Source organism: Chrysemys picta, chromosome 3, assembly GCF_011386835.1.
Source record: "Chrysemys picta bellii isolate R12L10 chromosome 3, ASM1138683v2, whole genome shotgun sequence".
In the NCBI taxonomy this organism is placed as follows: domain Eukaryota; kingdom Metazoa; phylum Chordata; order Testudines; family Emydidae; genus Chrysemys; species Chrysemys picta.
The window spans coordinates 163,245,483-163,267,806 of NC_088793.1; the positions used below are offsets into that span (position 1 = coordinate 163,245,483).

Sequence of the window (22,324 nt, forward strand, 5' to 3'; positions counted from 1 at the left end):
GTTTTAGTTTGCCTGGTTTATGCCTCACGAAGAGGGAGAAGTAAACGTGGGAGGTGGGGGGGGGCGAAATGTGCTGGAGAAAAGGAAGGAAGGAAGCCGTGGTGGAGAGAGAAGGAGGGTTTATTGAGCGATCGCCTTGTCCCTTGAGTCCGATCCGACTGGGAATTAGTAACAGAAAAATAACGTAGGTTATCCCTCCCCCCTTTCTTTTCCTGTCGCGTTTAGCCCCCTAGACAATCACCCGGGTAGCGATACGGGGTATCCATCGGTATTAATCCAAACCCGGGGATGGGGGGGTGGAAGGAATATAAAAAAGAAGGAGAAGAGGGCTTGGTGATTTCGCATATAGAAGTGACTAGCGGACAGCTCCAAGCGTGATGCACAGACAGGTAGGAAATGCTGCACACAGGAGTCAATGCTCTCTCTGGCTGGCTGTGAATACAGTTTGAAGGGGAGAGGGCGGACACAGATCACACAGTGCGCTCTGCTATCCTGGTCTCCATTATTCTCCCGCAGTAGGTGCCCGCCTTAGAAATCAAATTTCACGTGGAGGGAATAGGGATTTTAGTGGGGTGGCTGAGGGGTGGTTTAGAGTTTGTTCCCCGATCTGTCCGGTGTCTTGCCTTGCCTCTTCCGATAGGTGAGGCTTTTCAGGCAGTCACAAAGCTCAGGGTGACACAATAAGTCAAGTGAAATCAAGCCACACACCGCATGCAGGGCAGAGTATGTGCGTTTCAGATAGTGCACGGATGACTCTTTGGAGCAAAATGCAACCTGTAATAGGAAATGTGACTCTTGAAAAGGTAGGTATGTTGCTTTATGCAATACTGGAAGAACCTAAGGCTGGGAGACCCTCAGCTGGGGAATGCGGGGCGTGGGAGAGTGAATTCGCTTCCAGCGTTTCTAAACCAATACTTGAGCTCCAATCATACACTCCCAGGTTAGTGTGGCATTAAATTAACAGTCGGGGTGATCCAGGGCGTCAGGCTGTGTGCCCGGGGTGGAAACTCTCTTCGTTTAGACACAAAGAAGAGAGCGAGAAGGAGTTACCCTGGAAAGCCAAAGAGCACGGTGAGTGTCTGTATTTGTTCTCCCGCCTCACCCCACCCCCATGATCAAAGTGCAGTGAAAACCAGCGCGTGTTTGTGTTTGAGCCCTTCGGAATCCCCCGATCACTTGCGGGTTTTAGCGCACTCGTGGTCATGCCTGGGCTTTAAACACAGAGGATTTAGACTCGAGCGCGCGTACAATAGCAGGGAGAACTTGCAGTGCCTTGGCTAGAACTTTGCTGCCTCGTGTGGAAAAAGTGACTTGGATCCAAGGCCATTTATAGGTGGCCGTGAAGCCTCCTTTTCAATAAGCAGCCGTGGAAAAGCGGCAGCGGCAAGCCGGCTGCCTTATTGCTTCAAGACGTTGGACCGTCAGATCCCCACTCCCCGCACTGCACCTACAAAGCCACAGCTCTTGTTGGCTGGGGCAACTGTCAAAAGCGGGAGGGCATCATGGTTTGCTGACCCCTAGTTCGGACACGTTTACTTGACAATCACAGGCATAGGGCACAAGAGTGCTAGATGCAAGACTTTCCCCTTGCCTTTCAGGACTACACACAATACAGGGCACCTGCAGGGCTGAAAGTGGGCCAGGGCCACACGGTAGGTATCAGATCACACACAGCAGAAGAAAGAAATTCAGTTAAAAATATATTAGTTCATATCAAAGGGCGAGCTTGATTTTTTTTTTAAACAAAGGTGCACATTAGAACAAGCTAGAAGCGTTTTGTGTCTGATACTCTCTCCACGCCCACTGGAAATAAAGCACAGCCTGCTCTTTCTTTGCGTCTTTTAAACTCCCTTTTAATTAGAATTGCTAAAGTAGGACACCCCGGTGGAAGATGTTTTCAGTATCCACCTACATCTCTGCTACAAGCAGAATTAGTGCCTGTTAAATCCACTGTTTGAAACCCAGCCCTCCTGCAAAACTCTTCCCCACCCCACGCGCTGTTTTGCCACCTTCTCATCCCCACAAATTGCAGGGTATTGAGGGAAAGGTTACTCTATTTAAAACAATCTCTAAAGCAACAATGAGGAGGCTGGATTCAAAAAGCCTTGCCTTGTTGCACGCACATCAGAAAGCCTGCGGTTGGGAGTATCCCTTAGAACTCATTTATTTTTTTTAAAAAGTTCAAACGTAGGTGTGCCCCTTCACACGTCTACTTTAATTTATTTGATTACATCATAAAAAAGATAAAATCGTCTGCTTCTGGTTATGTGCCTCCACCGAACTAAAAGCTGAAGCTGGGCTGAGCTGTGGCATCGGCACTAGTTAACTAATGGCAATGACCGAAATGAAGTTTTAGCCCTTGCTTCACTCGAAGCGGGATTACCACGGAACCTCATGCACTTCTCCTAATTTGCGCATCTTAGTTTCTTGCTACTTCCCCCCCCCCCCTTGCTCTGATGTTTCTGATGATGGCGGAGGCTGATCACATTTCTGCTGATGAAAGTGTCTGCCGAAACCATTCTTTTTGCTTCTGTTATCAATGGCTTCAGAGAAAAAATGAAATCCTTTTGATAATGAAACACCTTGAACGTGTTAAGTTTAGAACCACTGCTGGGCCAATGCAGGCTAACATGTAGTTTACATTTTCTATACCAAGATGACTATTTATTTCCAATGCTAAATAAGTACTAGGTTATATTCGCCTTCAAGGAAAGTTGTCCTTGTTAGAGCGCTAAAAACATTTTTAAAACCTTCCCCTTTAAAGCCTGGATCCCCCTTTAATTATTATCTATGTACAGATGAGTCTAAATTAACCCTTTAATATGAAGACGCCTGTCCACAAAGAATGATAATTCTCTTTCCTTCTTTCAAAGATAATTACAGGGAAGCATGCATTTTTTTACAGTTCATCAGTAATTTAACTGAACTATTATCCCCAGCATTCAGTCTGTTCAAAACGGTTTACCCTCTCCCCTACATTTTCTTTAAATACATTAAAACATGTTTGAAGTTGTGAAAAATAGTTTAGAATGTAGCTTTAGAATTAGCATGTGATCGCAATTACTGATCTGCCCTAACATGATCCGAATTATCTGAGCATAATTTAAAGTCTAACATTTGCTGACACAAATATGTAGCAAGCAAATAAAAACCACCCCCACAACAAATGCATAACAAACAGGAAGGAAAACCCCATCTTCTGCATAGCAACAGGTAACACACCTGCAGAGTTAAAGGGCTAAATGCCGGTCTTTAGCGGGCTAAAAACCGCCGGTATGTTTAAAACAAACAACTAGCGCACTTTCAACCATAGGATACCAACAGAAAAATATAGCTAATGCCCAACGAAATTCAAGAAGTTTTAAGCTACCAGTGCGATGAATAGGAAATCTGCCAGGAAATCAAAAAGATCAGCGAATAGCGACATAGTCTTGTTTGCAACTCACACCGCACCGCTAGCTTGTCAGTCGGCAGGAAGAAGAGGGCTTGCTTTTAAGCGGCACAGACACGTGTTGATAGTGAGCTGTCAAAGAATAACACGGTCTTCATAATGCCCCACCAGGCTAAGGACCCGTCAGGACTGAACCTCATAATGTCCATCTTGCCGGGACCTGGTATTTTATTAAAGCGTCTGTAGCGAATCCGTGGCTCGGCCGTGCTTCCCACGGGGCAGTAATGCAGCAAAGGGGCACTTCAGTTTGAGGGGGCGATGCACAGTCTGTAGCTGGTTACTTAAACGTTGGGGTCAGATGGGGTGGGGCGGGCGCTGAGTAACCCTGACAAAAGTAACGGGTCTCCATCACTGTGCAAACAGACCCCCCCCCCCCAGGGTTTGTGTGCGGGGCGTGCCCAGGTAAGAAATATCGGCCACTCTCCTGGCTCAGCCACCAAAAACTTCCCGAGAGCCGCCCGGTTTAGGGACAGCTCCTTGCTACCAAATCCAAACACACCGGCCCGGGAAATAACTGCCCAGGGAGAGTGTGGGTATTGGCTGGGACAGTGCACCTGCATAGTGGGGCTGATTCTCCCGTCCTTACCCGGCAAAACTGTCGCTGAAGTCAATGGGAGTTTTGCCGGAGTAAAGCCTGCAATCCCTGGCTGCTAGGAAAGGGCCTGAGATGTTCCGACAGGTCTTCCCTCGCCCTCCTTCCTCGCCACCCCTGGCTGGGTTTACGGGTTCACACACTTTGGAGGGCGCTCGGGAATGAAGATAAACGAGCAGCGTTCCCTTGCCTGATTCACTGAACTTCTTCCAAAACTCTATCCCGGCTATTAAAAGTTGTGTCACTCTTGCAAAGAACCGGTGCGCCGACTGGGAACGGGGCTACAATTGCGATGAATACTAATCCAGAAAGGGAAACTGTTTGAGAGAGACCTTAAAGATCCTCTTGGCCACAGGAGCCCCCATTATATATTGTATGCATTTTCTCTCTAATTAAAATCAGTTATTATTGCTGCTACAAAAAGAGAGTGCAACCCACAATAATATCTACAACAGACAGGGTGTATATTTCAATAATGAGCAGAGAAGGCAAGTTGCACAGTTGCCGAACTTTTTGAACATCATACCTTGCATTTTCAGAGTTCGGCTGTTTGAGCTGTACAGAGTCAGAATATATTTGGCCTAATCCGTTTCTTCTGGGTGTCCTCTTGGTTATACATAACAGCCCAATATTAAATGACCATGCAGTTTAAACACTTTGAGGAGATATTGAAAATTCTCATTGAGAAACAGAGCAGCTAAAAACAAAGCCATAGCATTGTTAAGGAGGGATGATGCAGTCCTAAATAACATTGACAATATTAATGTGACTTCTTTGGAATATGGAAACCTTTTCAAACAGCAATACTATAGCCATACTTTGACTTAAAAAATCAAAATTAATTGTAATGATACTTTGCAACTGTATTGCACCTTTCATCCATGGATCTCAAAGCACTTTGCAAGCATTAATTAACCAGCCATCACATACCCATGTGAAATAGGTAAGTATTATTACATTTATTTGAGTGTTGTGGAAACTGAGGCACAGAATGGTTATGTGGGACATTGGGCAGGGCACAATGAGTCACTGGCAGATGTGAGCATAAAACTTCTGAGTCCTGAACCCCAGTTCCATGCTCTGATAGATTATGCTTCCTTCCTTGTAACAAATAATAAAAGACAAGGACATTGTATTTTGAGATTCTGTGGAAATACTAATTTAATTCTCATATTTTATATCACCAGAACCCCTAAATGGATTTATATAAATGTATTACATAGTTACTTATTTTGTGTGTGTCTCTCTAACACATGCACAAACACATAAATATTGCAATACAATATTTTCACAATATTGACATATTATACAAATAATATATAACTTTATCAAAATGAACCAAATTTCATAAAGCCTGTACGGAATTTAATTGCACTAAACTTCCCGAGACAAGGAAAGATTAAATACACAGTATATGACATTCACCTGTTTTACAGTAAACTCTTTTTTTTAATATACATTTATTAATACAAGTTACACTAATGTCTACTGCATATGATAAACTTTGTGGCCAACATTTTCACACTGGCCTTTAGTTATGGGTGCCCAATTTAAAATTTTTTGGGCTTTTTTTCCCCAATGTTGAGCATTCAACTCCAAATTAAGTCAATGGAAGCAGTAATTCTCAGCATCTCTGAAAACCAGCCTCAAGGTGTCTCAGACTAGAAACTCAAAATCTGAGATTGTTCTTGAAAATGTTGGCCTGTGTTATTTAGGAGCCTTGACTCCTAATTTACTCTGAAGTTACAAGATCAGGTCCTAGAAGAGGCTCAGAGAAAGATGCAGGTATCCGATTAGGTAACTTGATTATACTTCACTGCTTCTAGCTCAGTATCTCTCTGCATTTGTCATCTTTATTAGCTTCTTGTTTAAATCCAACCAAGGATCAAATAATCAGTATGATATTAGTATTAGTATTTCAAAAATATTAATATGCCATATCTGGGTAAAATACATTCAGTACAATTTATAAAGGGAAGTCTCCCTTACACAAATACAATAATCAATAATGGCTAGCACAACCGAACAGCTGAAAATGTAAGTTTTGAAAGATGAAATATCATCACAGAAGTTGGTGAAGGTACCTCTTTCATTCTGCTGAAAACTGTCTGAAATAGAAACAGACTTTCAAGGAAAACAGTATACAGCTAGCTGAAACAAAGGGATTAATCAAGACAAACCAGTACCTTGCTGATCTCACAGGATGCTGTATTTAATGAATGGAAGCTGCTTCTGTGTTTGGTTGGGAGACCAGGTAATACTATTGGTGATGTTGGCCCAACAGAGGGTTTCCACAGTTTGGGATAAATTTCTGATGCAAATAGATACAACTCTACTGAAGACAATGGAGTTGCACCTATTTACATGTTGGTTAATTTGGCTCTTTTTGACTAATACCTTTTCATGAATCATACATATTACTTCCTGATGGATGAGAAAGTCATAAAAACTCTGCTCCACCTCTTGGAACCTTTAACATTATCAAATCCAGACATAACAAGGGATTACATCAGGCAATGCCTAAATCTACCACTGATTTTTCTTTTTTCTTTTTTTAAGAAAGGAAGATGTTCATGGCCAATTGATCCCTTGAATGAAACCTTTTATCTCAAGAGTTTTTATTACTTTCATCTACCAATAGATACTCAAAACAAAACCAAGAACCCCCTCACACCTGGGATTAAGTCTGATTTCATTTGCAGTGGTTTCCCATCTGTGTAACACCACCGACCGAGTTCACCTGATTTACTCCTGATTTACACTTATGCAACTGAAAGCAGGGCCGGCTTTAGGCCAATTCCACCAATTCCCCCGAATCGGGCCCCGCGCTTAAGAGGGCCCCGCGCCCAGTGGCAGGGCTGCCCAGAGTGGGGGGCAAGTGGCAGAGAATCCCTTCCCTGGCTAGAAGCATCTTTTTAATTTTTACTCACCCAGCGGCGCTCTAGGTCTTTGGCAGCAGGTCCTTCACTCGCTCCGGATCTTTGGGGGCACTTTGGCGGCGGGTCCTTCAGTGCCGCAGAAGACCCGGAGTGAGTGAAGGACCCGCCGCCAAAGACTAGGAGTGCGGCCTGGTGAGTACAAGCCCCACGTGGTTTTTTTACGTGGTTTTTTTTTTTTTTTTTAGTCATCCCTGTCGGGGCCCCGTCGAAACTGTTCAAATCGGGCCCCGCACTTCCTAAAGCCGGCCCTGACTGAAAGTAATATTCGGCCATAAGAAAATGACATAAACCAGCAACAAAGAGGAAATTTAAAAACTGAGGCTGACACTGTCTGTAACTTTGTTTTGTAATGTGCCAACCAAAGCACAGACACAAATAAACACACTGATCCAAACATTGATACAATTCCTAATTGAGGGAACACAAAGTTAATGACAAAGGTAAACTGTGAGTCATAATATAATTAGCAAATGATGATGTGCTAACTTCAGAAAAGTGTATAGGGGAAGGTAAAGGGGACTTTCCCTGCCTTCCCTATAGAGAAATCAGATCTTAGCTACATAAGAAAGAGAGAGAGAACAGAGAACAATGTGAGCTATTTTGAGGATGTACGGTTAACAGCTTTCATATGGTATTTCTTTTCTTTCATCAGTTTATCTTGGATTCTTAACATTATCAAAACATTTTTTCTATTGAATTTCCTTGTTTTATTGTATTGGAATTTACTCAAAAAACAAAGAGGGCTTCTTCAAAATAATGTAACTCTCTCTCAGACATACAAGCATTACAAGGGCCATATCATGTCATCACTACATATGTAGATTTCCCACTAATGTCAATAGTTAGCATGCATGTTGGCCATGACTCAAGAGCATGATAGTCCATAGATTATTTCTGCAAATACATATGGTCTGTTATATAATTTATCGGCTCTCCTATGTGCACTTTCACCTGAGGGATTATACACACTTTTCTTCAAAATTGTTCCGTGTCTATTCATTTAGGCAATTAAAAAAAAAGATTCTATATTCAATAGATAGCAACAGCTAAACTGATCTCCTGAATAAATACAGAGCTAGATAATTTTTTTAAAATGTATCGGGTGGTCTGGGACAGGTTTCATAGCATACTGTTTTAAAATGTACTTAGGATGTAGCTTGTGCATAGTAACCACATTTAGAAAAATAATTTGCAATAATGGCAAATATCTAATCTGTTTTGAATTTTTTTTTTTCAAAATGGACAGAGCAGTAAAGTCATACTAAGAATTGAAGACTTCCTAAATTTTATATTTTGAAATAAAATATATTTGGGGGCACATTATTATTATAATTTATTTGTAATTTGTTAGTGTCTCCAGGCCCTAATTCACACGCAAAAGAAAAAGACAGTTCCTCCCCTAAAGAGCTTGCAAGAGCAGTAAGCCATAGTCTAGGTGACTTTTTGCATATTTAAACCAGTAATGTAAAAGTGGCTGCTACAGTCATGCAGTTAATGAAAGCTGAGTAACACAAGATGACAAATTAGTATAAGCACCCTAAATAACTTCACTAATTGAGCTAAGGGCTCAGTCCTGCTTCCAATGCCAGAACTCCCATGGGCTTTAAGAGCCTGCTCTCATTGTTGGTTGTATTATGGTACCAGAGCATTGTGGCTCCATTGTGCAGAGCATCATACAAACACATAAATAAGACACGGAAAAGCTTATGGTTTCAGGCTTCAATTTTTCATACACTTTCTTAGTATTGTGGTGCTCTCGTCATGTTACACTGAATGCAAATTGTTAGATTGGTACCATATCTGAGAAGCTGCCAATGACATGTTACTAAGCTTAACATCTGTCAGCAACGACTTTTACATAGCATGGTGTCTTCATATATTGTTCTCGATGTAATTAAAAGTTATGTATATTGTTAAACCTATGAAAAACCCAAGCCCATAAACAAGAAAAACTCACTAACATGGAAACTGATGCCTAAATGAAATCATTCTGTGTACGTGTATATACTTATGAGTCAAAACATTTTCAATAGAGTCAATCACACTCCTTTTTATTTTATATCCCCCCGTTATAAATATTTTAATATTCATGAGAAAAGAACAAGACTTTTAAAAAGAAAAAAATGTAGATTCTAAAATTTGGATGGGGAATGATAATAGTATCGTGAAAGCACAGGATGGGATGACCTATTTTCTATTTCTACCTGGATCAGTAAGTTCTTATGTCACTGTGGGTAATTTCCTTTATCTCGCTCTATGCCTCAGTTTATCCATCTGTAAAATGGGTAGAATAATAGTTTCTTACTTAGGTTATGGCTATAGAGCAGCTGGGAAAGTGCTTATGGTGTGGGTACACAGACGTACTAGCTCTGCTTGAGCTAGCATGGTAAAAATAGATGAGTGGCCACAGCAACATGCATGGCAGCTCAGGTTAGCCACTCTAGTACAAACTCCATGGGACTGTACTGCAGTGTAACCCCATAATAGCTTATATGATATAAAGGAGCCAAAGCAATTTACAGCTCTACCCATACAGTACTATTGAAATGCAGCCACCTCTGGGGTGAAAGATCACAACCAACTGGATACAGTAGTGTAGAGAGGGAAAATTTTAGCCAAGGATAGCAGGAAAAACTCTTTTTAAGGGAAGTGTCATGGAAAAAGACTCCTGTATAGTAAACTGCATGGACCTCAATTTGTCTATGTTGGTAGAATGAAGAAATGGATAAGCCTGCAGGATCCTGCCCTCCTCATGTGTTCGTAATTAACACGGATGTAAGTGAGGATGACAGGTGGTGTGGCTATGTCGATGAAAGAGACCGTAGTACACAGCTGATCACTGAGGTCACACCCCCATTATCCAGCAAAGAGATCTTCATAAGTGTTGAAATCAAACTCTAGTTTTTTAAATACTTAAATGAAATCTTCTGCTTTTCTCTAACAAACAAACACATAAATATGCCGGATGGGGATTATGGGATTATGATTGGACCAACATAGATCTTTCCTAGATTAATACCAGGTGAAGGCCACATCAATTGTCATTAGAAAGGTGAAGGAAAGTCCTTAGCTTTGCAGTGAGGTGTCATTTGACCTCTGACCCTGATGTCATGATAATGTGGATTCTTAAGATTCATGTTCTTCAAACAGGAATATCTTCTAGTGTGTATGACTCTAAATCAAACTTGTTTTTTTATTATATTATCTATTAAGCTAGCCTCAGATGCTTTATAGAAAACAGACACAGCAAACCTGAGACTGGTAATAATACTAAAACACTTACATAGTAAACTTCATCTGTTGATCTCAAACGGCTTAACAAAGGAGGGTAAGTATCACTATCGCCCTGTGTATACAAAGATGCGGAGTCACAGAGTGGTGAAGTGATTTGTCCAGGGTCATATTGTAAGTCAGTGACAGAGCTGGCAACAGAACCCAGGTCGCTTGGCTCCCCTACAAACACATTATCTGTTAGGATTCCTATTGCATCTCAAAGCGCAAGAATTTTCTGGTAACATCATAAACTACTCAAACATTGCTCCAGTTTTCTTCAATGGGAGCTTTGCACATGCATCCAATGACAGCATTTCATTCAGTATCATAGAATCATAGAAATGAGGTCATCAAGTCCAGCCCCCTGTGCTGTGGCAGGACCAAGTAAACCTAAACCATCCCTGACAGTTGTTTGTCCAGGCTGCGCTTAAAAATCCTCCAGTGATGGGGATTCCACAATCTCCCTTGGAAGCATATTCCAGAACTTAACTACCCTTACAGGTAGAAAGCTTTTCCTAATATTGAACCTAAATCTCCCTTCCTACAGATCAAACCCATTACTTCTTGTCCTACATTCAGTGGCCCTGGAGAACAATTGATCACCGTCCTCTTTATAACAGCCCTTAACATGTTTGAAGTATACATCTGTACAGTATATGTATGTGTCTGTACCTGGGTGTTAACTAGAGATGGTTGATAAATTCCCCCAAATATTTTCGACTGAAATTAAAATTTAGAAAATTTCAACCATCTCTAATGTTAACCTCTATATTTCCATGGTTTTGATTATGCAAGCCCTTCGTGGGTGGAAGTACCTTTTGAAGTCAATAGGAGTTGCTTCAACATAGATGGCTTGTTGGACTGAGATATAGAAAGGATATCTAGCATCTGATTATTTGTTGCACCTCCCGGACAGCCCAGGGGGAAGGGACAAAGGTCTGGCTCTGGGGAAATAGCAAACGGACACGTATGTTGTGCCAGCACCAGTAGAAGTCTCCATGGAAGCAACGTATAGGGCTGGAGCAGAGGACAGAATCTGTCCTATAATATTTTAGCTTTAAATAGTGCACTCAGTTAGAGAATGATATAACATCCCATCAGTATAGGCATTAATATATGGGGATAGTTTTCTAGCAACGAGATATTAATGCTCCAGAAAATAGTAAGCTCTTAAATGCAGTATGATTCATACAGAAAAGGTGTAAAAACTAAAAAGGGTCAGTCAAAATGGTGGCCTATTGTACACATGGCCAATATGGCTGGTGATTAGGGATGTGGTTTTATAATGGGAATTTTTGTGAAAAAAATCATTGGATATTCGTTGCGTAAAAGATAAAGGTTTTGGAAATACAGAGGCACCAGGCTAAATCTCATTTAACTGATGTGCAAACCTGATGTCTCCCAGCATGTCTCACTGAAGTCAATGGAAAGGCTCTGACTGACTTCACCTGGGAGCTTGAATAAGCAGGCTCCAATAACCCAGTGATCCCATTTCTTGGCAATGATTTAGCGGCAAAATGCCCATTGAAGTCTCCTCCTAGGTAGATTGCTTTGATTTTACACAATATACAGTAGTGATGATGCAGAGTATTACCTTAAGTAATTAAAGTTATACATGTCAAAATAAATGAACATGGCAGATTGGGCATGATTGTGATCTGACTGGCTCATAAAAAGTGTAACTCCAATGAAGTCAGTGGAATTAAGCAAGTGTGAAAATTGGGGTGAGATCAGAATCAGGTTTACTAAGCTCACTTCTGCATTCCTCTCACATCCAAACACTGATTGACTTCAGTAAGAGTTCTGGGTGTGAGGGAATGCAGGACTGGGCTGTTTCGTGATGCATTATCCCTTGAGTCTTTTTGCTGTACTTGTGAACATAGCCACTAATTCACTAAAGGCTAGATTGTAACTTTACACCCTGAGTAGGAGGCAGCCGGTAGCTGCACTTGCCACCCAGGGCAGACCAGAGAAGGAATACGGCAATAACAGTGTTACAATTCCGCTCCTGCTCCCCCTTTTGCTATGGGGGGGAGTCAAGGGAAAGTAAGTTACTTCACCCCTTTCCTTGGAACAGCTTACTCCCCTGTGTGTGTCCAGCCACTCCGGAGCTCCTTCCACTTCCCATACTTTCCCAACCCTTCCCTGCCCCACTTGATTGCAGCAGGGGAATACTGGGTGACTAGCCCCCATTCTTCCTCCTTGCCCCCTGTGGCTGGAGTTGAGCTGAGTTGAATGAGGAGAGCTGAACGGAGGGGTAGAAGGAGTGGGGGGGGGCTCTACTCCCCTTTGCGGTCAACAAGGGCTGTGCCAATCTAGCCCCAAATTCACAATGGGTCTCCCTGGTATTAAAGTGTATTAGTGAGTTTCTACCATATAATTACAAAAAGGGTCAAAAGTCATGGGCATTATGTTGATCACCAAACAACCTTTATTTTTCCAGTTTTAGTGACATTAATCAGAACTATACTTGTGTGGTTTTGGGGTTTGTTTTTTCCTAATTTTGTATGAAGGAGAAACTCCCAGATCTGACCTGTACTAGAGAAGTTGCATCTGTTTAACTAAACTGATTCCCGATTAATCTAATTAAATGGGTGCAAATCCCTAATCTAGATAAATTTTAAATCAATTTAATTAAACCAGCACAAAAATTCTAATATAAACAAGACCTTGGCTTCTATGATGATGGATGCAGTGGATACAGCTTGACAGGAGATAAACAATTTGTCACCCCAAGAATTAACATCAAGTTGTATGCATAGGTAGTTTATGTAACCAAGCATTTCTGTTGCAATTATTCTTTCCCCCTTACTTCCTATTGTTTGTTACACTCAGTTGTGGCATCTTTTTTTAGCTTGTAGGCTCTTTGGTGCAGAGACCTTGCCTTATCATGCGTTTATACAGTGCCTGGCTAAGTGAGGCCACAAGGTGCTACCCTAATACAAATCAATAATAGTCCGTTCTCAGCTATGTTGGTATAAATCTGAAGCAGTTGCACTGATTTCAGTGGAGTTGCTTTGGATAGACACTGGTACACCTGAGATGAGAATCTGGCCTGGAAAGTTTACTTGTCTGGTCCTTTGTGATACAGGGGACTTGCTGCTAAGTACCTGCTGTCTTTACCTGCTCATTTCTGCGAGGTACTGAGCACCATCTGTTTCCACTTAAGTGTTGGAGTTGAGGGCACTCAGCACCTCAGAACACTGAGCCCCACAAGCCTTTTGTACCACCCAGAAATTACCTTGGAAGCTCTCAAAATTCTCATTAAAATCCCATTGTTTACTTTCACATCCATACACTCACATGTAACTCCCCCTCCCCCCTGCAAAAAAACCCCAACATGTTAAAAATCAGGGTTATTGGTTTTTTAAAACCTGAAAATCAAGGAATCCGTATCACTCATGATGGGGATGACACAGCTGCAGCCCTAATGATGATGTACCAACGACTGAAACAGTAGGGACAGCTAAAATGAGCACTCTTTTCTCTTTGCAAGTTTAACGGTATTCCATCTGGGTGCTGTGCTGAAATATGTGATATGTGATTGTAGAATCTGCCAAAGATTCTGCATTGGTGCTCACTTCTTCCTTCACTGCTGCATAAGTGTTTATTACCAATCATTTTATAGCATTGCTAGTGCTCTATGATTGTCACTGCCCTGGTTCCATGACAGAAACAGCAACTTCTCCATTTTTTCCCATAAACAGTCAGATGGCCAGATCCTCAGCTGGTATAAATTGGCACGGCTCCAGTGACTTCACTAGAGCCACGCCAACTTTCACCAGCTGCAGATCTGGTTCCCAGGCTGTCACCCTGACCAGCAGCTACTGAACAAGCCTCTTCCATGAATGCATGCAGCCTTGCAAATTTGTCTGTTTGTGTCTAGTATAACAGCATATGGGATTTTGAATGGGTTTAATTAGTTAAATATGATTAAATATAGTTAACATCTATTTTATAATAAAGCATTTTTTACTTTTCTCACAATTTCCCATGATACACAACTTAATTAAAATATTTTGCTGTTATTTTCCTTTTTTCTTTAAACTACTAGAATTAATTCTGTTAGAGTCCTAGCGATGTAAAAATCTGGCCCATTTTTTTAACACCCTGAGATGGACCATTTCACATCGGCACCAAAGGCAAATTTACGATGGGAAGTTCCTTGCCAACATTCCAAACTGATGAATACAGCTATGGTTTGTTTGCAGTGTTGTTGTAGCCATGTTGGTCGCAGAATATGAGAGACAAGGTGGGTGAGATAATATCTTTTACTGGACCAACTACTGTTGGTGAAAGAGATGGGTCTGACCTGAAGAAGAGCTCTGTGGAGCTCAAAAACTTGTCTCTTTCACCAACCCAAGTTGGTCCAGTAAAAGATATTACCTTACCCATCTTGTCTTGCAGCTATGGATTCTCAGTCAAACATTTCTTGTAACACTGACTATTAGGAAGCCTGAAACGTAGAGTCAAATTTTCAGTAATGCACATACAGCATTTGCCGTCCATATCTAGGCTTATCCTTGAAAACACAGGTTTTTGTGCATGTCAGTGGATGAGCTTGCAAATTCTGTGGACTAGGAAGACTGGCTGAAAATTTAGCTCTTTACAATGGACTTTTACAATTGCTGAAGATAGAAAATATTGTACAGCCTTGCGAACAGCATGCCTGAGCAGAATATGCCTTTTGTTCTACTTGTTAGATCAGCTTGCCACTTCTGACTTTGACACAGAATCTCTTATTATCTGCCTATTAACCTTTTGTGGGATAGAAGGACAGCTTATTTTGCATCATGGACATCCACAGAAGTCCCATCAGTAGAAATCCTTGGGAGCTGTCTAGTGGGTGCTCTGGCCACACGACCTCTCTAACTGGTCATACCCATTTGCTGTACCAGCTGGTTCTGATACTCCCTGGCGGAGTGGCAGTTTTGGAAAGCTTGCAGGGGCTTGTGCTTTAAACTGGGAATGAGTCATGATCATGGAGTGCTATATCTGTACATGCAAGAACAATATACCTTTGCACATACAACACTAGTTACAAATCATTGTCTATTCTGATGTATGTGTCCTTCACAGTGTGATAGATATCAGGTCCTATTCTGTATTCGTGTTTTAGAGGCTATGTGCTAGTAGTTTCATAATTCAGAACAGCTGGGGCCAGATTGTGACAGAGCCATAGGCTGCTATGGACCCTATGTGACAGACGCTTATACCTAGGGTTACCAGATAGCAACTGTGAAAAAACGGAACAGGGGTGGAGGGTAATAGGCGCCTACATTAAAAAAAAAGTCCCCAAAAAACAGGACTGTCCCTTTAAAAACGGGACATCTGGTCACCCTACTTATGCCAACCCTATGTGCAAAGTCCTTCTTGGTAACCCACACAAGGCCTCGTCACAATTGCAATCCCCCCTGCGCCAAGGGAAATGCAAAGACGACTCCATCAGTGTGTCCCAAAGAGAGCAAGAGGAGGTGGGGAGCTGGTCTCTGCACTTGCATGTGGAATGAGCTGGCCATATTAGGGGGCATACCCTGAGCAGTCCCTGGGCACACCAAGCAGTTCAGGGAGGGAATCACTCACTGAGCTCCCGATGAGGTGGTGTAACATTGCACTGGGCTCATTCTTGGGCCAATGGCTAGATGCCACAATCTGGCCCTCTGTAACCAACATCCAGCTTAATAGCTTGGTTTTCTATTTAAGTGAATTTTAGTGTTCAGGAATGATGCCAGATTGACTACTAGAAACTGGATTTAGAAGAACCATCTCTAGAAGTGGAAACAAATCAGTCTCAGTACCAGTTTGGTCCTCAGCCTATCTGCCAAGAATATCAGAAAGAGTGCCAGTTAGTGCCAACTGGGATAGTAGACTTTGTCTACTATGAATGAGTCCAATACCATTACATTTATGTTGTATTACTACTTCCTGATGGCAATTTGGCAACTTTTATCATTATCAAACTGAGCAGCTTCTAATCTCTGTACAAATTCACTGAGCTATCCAGTTCTCCTAAGAACAGACTCTGTTCTTATCAAAGATGGGCCCAAACTGTGAAGTTTAGATCTGACTCGCAACTTTTTCAGTTTGAGGAGGCTTGGATCCAGTATTTTGGTGGGGGTCCCAACTCTAATTCTGTACTATGATAAATAGTTGCTACAGCATCTGTACCATATTTTTTCACATAGTATTGCAGGAAGTGTAGAAGTCAAATAGCTAAGAAACATGCTTATGTATGTAAGATCAAATGCAATCCCACTCTCTCTGATTTACAGGTATGCTTATTCTGCATATGCATTAAAAATGCATGCATCTCATCCCCTACAGCTATAAACCAAAGTAAATTTGCATGACTCAGGGATTTCTTAATGCCTAGGTGTAAACTCCGGTTAGAGATGGTTATGGCCAAAGATTAAAACAAGACTATACTCTTTAGTATTAATACTATTGTTCTCATTTAATGCGTAATTCACACTATTGGTACAAAAAGAAAAAAAGCAGTCAGTGGTTTGTTATGGCGAGTGTTAGGCATTGGCCTTACCAGCATACCCCTCCAAAAGATTCTTCACTCATTTTATTGCATTGACTGTGTGCTGTGGTTGGTTAGGTTTGTTTGTCTGTATATGTTGTGCCATCATTTCATTGTCTTCGGTGGTCTCCTGGTGTTATTGACATCCATTTCAGCCATGTTTTCCCAATTTGTTCTTCTGTCCTTTCCCTCTCACATACAGGGCTGGCCCTGAGCACATGGATACCCTGCAGCTGCAGGTGGCTCCACTTCTTAGGGGTTCCTCATTGGGAACACAGCTTAAGATAAATCTAGTTGTCATGACCTCATGAACCATGCCAGGGTCTATTCAGTTGTTTGCAGGAAAGCATATGACCTCAGACCAGGCCCACTCATGTAGACCCCAAACTCCCATTGTCTTCACTGTTACTCTTGCTTGAGTCAGGCCAGAGAGCATAGCTGATACCTAAACTGCCCAACAGTAATATTTTGATTCTTTTTCGGAACCCTCTGTTTTACCTCTCCTCCATTACTCAGTGTAGAGAGAAGCTAATTTTCTTCCAGAAAGTAAGGCTGTATGTGGGAGAAGTATCGATAGGTGAAAATCCCTTCCCCTCACCTGTCAAGGTCTAGGGCTGCAGAGCAGAGCCCTGCCATGACCATCAGTCAAGCTTATGGTTTAGGGTACCATCTGAAGGCCATCATTGCCTTTTGCATGGGATGTGGGGCCATTCAATCTGCTTAAATGTGGATCTCTGTCCACGCTCCAGTCTGCTCCCACTGTAGCATCAAAGCAGAGGAGAGACCCTTTTCACAGCATATAGTAGTGGCTCAGCTCCTCCATGCAGGCTGTGTTTTTGTTAGGAAAAAAAACTTGCATTCATAACTCAAGTTAGCTAACTATCCCAGAATGATTAGTCCAGTTCAGGTCCCTGCTCTGCCTGATTTGGAATTCAGACTTGAACCTGCATCTCCCAGATTAATGCCTTAACCACTGGGCTACTGACTGTTCTGGGGTGGGTTTTTCTCCTCCCCCGAGTATTCGTGTTTTAGAGGCTATGTTTTGTCAAAAAGAGTCCCTATCAGCTCTAGTCAGAATGACTTTTGAACAGTTTTCTGCTTAGCATTAAACTATAGGATATTTTGGTTAGACTCTCATTTTCATAATGTTCCTATAAACCAGTTATGCTACAGGTGCCTGATTCTGATCTCACTCACACTGATTTTATACTGACATTACTGTACTGACTTCCGTGGAGTTCCTCCTGACTTAGAACTGTATGAGTTCTGAATCAGAACCTTATTCTTAAAGTGTCTTCTAAATGCCATATTAATTCTGCAACCCATTCTGTGGAAGTTTATTAGAAATTCCTCTTTAAGGTAATATGATTAACTTTTAATGGTGTTTCAGTTAGACCTACTGCTCTAAATGGAGCAGAGAATAAAGTAAAAATGGATCCTGAGTATTTAAAAGGATATGGCCAATCTATTTTTCATAGTTTTAAAATGTTTTTTTTTGCTTTTGTTTCTCATAACCCATTGGACATTCTTGCAGTTAAGGACCTAAGACTGCTTCCAATGAAACCCAATGGCAAAACTTGTACTGGAATTCAAACAGGAGTAAGAATGGGCTCTATAAAATCTAATTGTTTTCCATTGTGGCATATACCTGGGTATGTTATTGTAGAGTTGATCATAAATCCATGGCTGCTATTAGTGATTTTAAGAAAATACATTATTTTGAGAAAGAAAAACCTGCAATGAATTAACTGGGCTTCATAAACAGATAAAAGAAAAGTCGGTCAAATATTGGGCTAAAATACCTTTAGAGTATCCCTTGAGACCCAGTCCTGCATTGTTTCCTTGTGCAGAACTGTCTGCCACTGAAGCCAGACTAAGTTTTACATGTGAACGGTCTGCAGGACTGGGCTAAGTGGAAAAGGGTTGAATTTAACTTCATATTCTAATCACACTGGAGAAGACTTAGTAGGCCTACATTATGCACACATTTTTAAGCTATGCTCCTTTGACAACTGGGTAAACTGTCTGCTGTATGACTCTATAGCAGGGGTTGGCAACGTTCGGCACGCGGCTCGCCAGGGTAAGCACCCTGGCGGGCCAGGCCAGTTTTATTTACCTGCTGATGTGGTAGGTTCGGCCGATCGCGGCCCCCGCTGGCCGCGGTTCGCCGTCCCGGGCCAGACGGGGGTGGCGAGAAGCCGCGGCCAGCACATCGCTCGCCCGTGCCGCTTCTCACCGCCCCCACTGGCCTGGGACGGCGAACCGCGGCCAGTGGGGGCCGCGATCGGCCAAACCTGCTGCGTCAGCAGGTAAATAAAACTGGCCCGTCCCGTCAGGGTGCTTACCAGCTAAATTCTTACTTGCAGAGTTAGACTGAATTCTCTGTTGTTGGTTTAGGAAAGGCCTGATTACTCATTTATTTTATGGAAATTTAATATATTTTAAATACATAGACTTCTTTAAAGATACTTAATTTAAAAATTAGTTTGTAAATATTCACTCCCACAATCACAATCCATCCTTTCTTCTCACAGGGCTAGACAGTGAGAAGTGTTGAGCAACTGCAATTTACCTCTCAGGCAGCCATATCATGCCCTTAATTGTTAAGGAGAACTCTCCACTGCAATCAACTGGCAGTTCTGCTTAAAAACTGATGGCACACTATAGCCAAACATACAATATATTCAAATCCTTTAAGTAATGCATTCTGTTGCTCCAAGAAATGTTACATGCAGGAGAGTGTAGAAGTCTTATTTCAATCAGCAACAAAATGTTTTAAAAAAATAACAAATCACCAAACAAACAAAAAACAGATCCTGCAATTTTAGAGTCTGGCTATATCCTACCATATTCTAAAAATTCTAGGTTTTCATTTAAAAAACCCAATTCTCTTTCTTTCAAATTGAAAGATACAGACATCACAATGTAAATCAATGTGGTGTTGCCCTATTAACCCAGCCTTGCAGAAAATTGTCCAGTCAAACAACAGCAGCAGGAAAAGTGGGAATTTACCTCTGCTTGACCCCATCTTCTCAATAAAGTGCGAATGCCAACACCTAATTAGGACCATTTACGTGCTAATAACATGAAGCACAGACCATTTTTCCTTTTTTTCTTTACATATAAAAAACCCGGGAAATTAAATGGAAAGAAAAGTTTGTTAATCTAATCTTAAGGTTGCATAGCTGAAATCACAGGAATGCAAAAAGTAAAGTTCCAGCAATAACTTTACATCAGCCACATTGCTCACATGCAGTATTTGCGATTCCGGTTTTTCTGGTTAAATGTGACGCTTAGCATATTATGATTTATTATTAAAAGTAGGTAATAAAGCATACAGGAAGGTGCAAATGAGCAGAGTTAGCTCTTCTGTAGGACCCTTCATTTTTGCATTCCCTGAATTCTGCGATTTGAGTGTGCAGATTTAATATGCATTAGCACAGTTTTGGTATTTAAGGTGTATGTGTGTGTAAAATAATTAGTCTTTAGTTCTATAGTGCAAAAACCTAAGTTACTGCTGAGGTTGCAAAGTTAGTGTCACTTCTGCAAACACTTAAGCATGTGAGTAACTTCACAGATGTGAGAAGTTGCTTGAGTTTAGTGTAACTACTTATGTGTCAAGTTGGTCCACCCTTAAAAGTTAGGTTGACATAACTAGGGCCTGGTCTGCACTACAGGGTTAGGTCGATGTAAGCTGCCTTGCATCAACCTCGCTGCGGAAGTGTCATCACTTAAATTTGGCTCCAGCTGACATAAGTGCCTCTCTACACCAATTTAGTAACATAATCTCCCTGAGCAGCGCAGGGTCACGGTCGAGGTAATTAGGTTGACTCAGTGTCAATGTAGACACTGCGTTGCTTATGTCAACTGTTACTGGCCACCAGAAGCCATCCCACAATGTCCGACACTAACAATACAATCGATACAAGCGCTCCAGGTGAGCACGCACACCGTTGACACAAGGAGCCAAGTGTACACACACACGACCGATTTAATAACTGCAGTGGCTGTATGCCAACATAAGTTAGGTTCACACAATTTTGGCCTTCATCGGTCAAGGGTGTCAAAAACCCTGACATAACTATGCCCACCTAGCCCCAGTGTAGACACAGCTGTCTCAACAGAAGAATGCTTCTGTTGATGTAGCTAGCTTCATTTGAGAGGTAGTGTTCCTACACCGATGGAAAACCCCCTTCTGTCACTGTAGGCTGCATCTACATTACAGGGTCATGCCTGCATAGCTACGCTGACATAGCTATGCTGATATAATCACTGTAGTGTAGACACAGCCTAAGTGTTTTCAGGATGCAGCCTAAAACTTGCAAAAGTCAGAGAATGAAAAGCTAAGCTTCTTGTTGCAACTTTAATCCATTCAGACTGCACATATTATGTGCATTAAGGCAAACACTAAACTGACTAAGTAGATTTTTTTTAAAAAGTACATATGTGCAGTGCGAGCAAATTGACTTTAATGGTAGTTGCAGGATTAAGCCTATCTATCTATATAAAACACTTTATTACATTTTCAGAAATAAATAGTTTGGAAGCTTTGCAACAGATGTAGTGAAAGATAATCTTAAATAATAATGACAGGTTTCAGAGTAGCATCCGAAGAAGTGGGCTGTAGTCCACGAAAGCTTATGCTCTAATAAATTTGTTAGTCTCTAAGGTGCCACAAGTACTCCTGTTCTTCTTTTTTTAAATAATAATATTTGAGGAAAATGTTGTTCAAGGCTTTTTTTTTTTTCGAGACACCATTATACTGGTGAATTTTAAAAGTATTGGTTATACCTTCCTTTCTGCCCTGCTGTGTTCACTCTAAAATGAACACTAGGCAATCCCTAAATTTAATACTGTACCATATGGATACACTCAGCTGGGGGCTTTCCCCCTCCCCATCCTCCCAAGGAGCTCTGAAGCAAATTTCTGAGATACAGAAATATCCCTTGTGCAAGGCCTATACACTGTGTGTCTGCTAGAGGCAATTCAGACAGTGCAAAGCAAGAACATTATTGGACTAGCATTTCTGTTGCTCTTTCCCTTTGGCCCCCGATGGCTTAGAAAATGGCTTGTTTTCCTATGTGTGAGTGGGAGAAGCGTCCCGTTTGTTGTAGGAGGAATTTACTACCCAGCATCCGGGCTGGCTGAGGGTTCGCACCCCCTTTCCCCCACCCTTTTTTTTTTCCAGGTGGAACTTGGCGATGATCAGAAAAGAGCACGTTGGCACTGAATGTCACCCTGAAGGTAAAATGAAAGACAAAAAGATGAACGCATGCTTGATTCCTTCACAGCAGCGAAAAACACACACAGCGACTCCATCAACGCAAATACAGCAGAGCCGTCCGCTAACGACCACCACCATATGATTATGTATTTCTATAGAAAGTGTCAATTCCCCCCCCCCCCAATGCATGCAAAGAAACGTGCACATACCAGGTAATGAGCCCAGGGAAAACCTGGCAGCTTCCCCCTTCTCCTGCCAAGTTATCATTGAGAAAACAGACAGGCAGAGTGACGTCCTGGGTCAGACTGAGTGCGGATCG

At 41.8% G+C, this 22,324-nt stretch overlaps 1 protein-coding gene and 1 long non-coding RNA gene across 7 annotated transcripts in view; one reads left to right on the forward strand and one right to left on the reverse strand.

The window, feature by feature from the left end:
* The window catches only part of ESRRG (estrogen related receptor gamma), a 471,624-nt gene that overhangs the window by 2,268 nt on the left and 447,032 nt on the right, over positions 1 to 22,324 (forward strand). The window contains exon 1 of one of the 6 annotated variants that reach the window (XM_042850202.2): positions 941 to 1,071. The exons of the other annotated variants lie outside the window; for them this stretch is intronic. The gene's annotated coding sequence lies outside the window, so the exon portion shown is untranslated. Of the gene's footprint in view, positions 1 to 940; positions 1,072 to 22,324 lie in introns of those variants that run through there. 6 annotated transcript variants of the gene reach the window in all.
* Positions 4,979 to 22,321, reverse strand: LOC122173684 (uncharacterized). The gene is made up of 2 exons (XR_010599873.1): positions 22,215 to 22,321; positions 4,979 to 10,435 (listed from the first exon to the last, which is right to left on the reverse strand). It is a non-coding gene; the product is annotated as an uncharacterized LOC122173684 (long non-coding RNA).